We start from the raw sequence: 471 nt of genomic DNA, 5'->3' as shown, positions 1-471 counted from the left end.
GTGTGTGTTTGTGTGTGTGTCTGTGTGTGAGAGAGAGATTGACTGGAGACGTGAACTACAGGACCATGTTCATTGTAATGAAGGAACATGTCACCCGCAGTGCAACAATGTGGCTCACTGATGCTTTTATGGCACAGAATAATAAGATATACAAGACTTTTACTACAAAGATAAAAAAGAAAATATGAAAACAATAGAATCATTACCTAACCTTTTAAAAGTATATCTTACAGAGAAAGAAAGGTGAATAAAAACGGATACATTGTATGTGTGTGTGTGTGTATATCATAGTATAGAGTATAGAATTCATACAATGTAATTTAATGCTTTTATTTTTACTTGGACAACTTTCAGCTGGCTGTCCTCAGCTAGATGACGTGCATCTTCTGTTGCTTTGTTAATTCGCCCCTTGTATTAGCAACAATTGTATTATTTCGTGCTTCCAGCTATGCAAGTTTGTATAATGAGACT

The sequence above is a fragment of the Morone saxatilis genome, unplaced genomic scaffold, assembly GCF_004916995.1.
Source record: "Morone saxatilis isolate NCDOM2014 unplaced genomic scaffold, NCSU_SB_2.0 Contig23, whole genome shotgun sequence".
Taxonomy (NCBI): Eukaryota; Metazoa; Chordata; class Actinopteri; family Moronidae; genus Morone; species Morone saxatilis.
The sequence above is the reverse complement of the archived record's forward strand: the minus strand, read 5'-3'. Positions refer to the sequence as shown.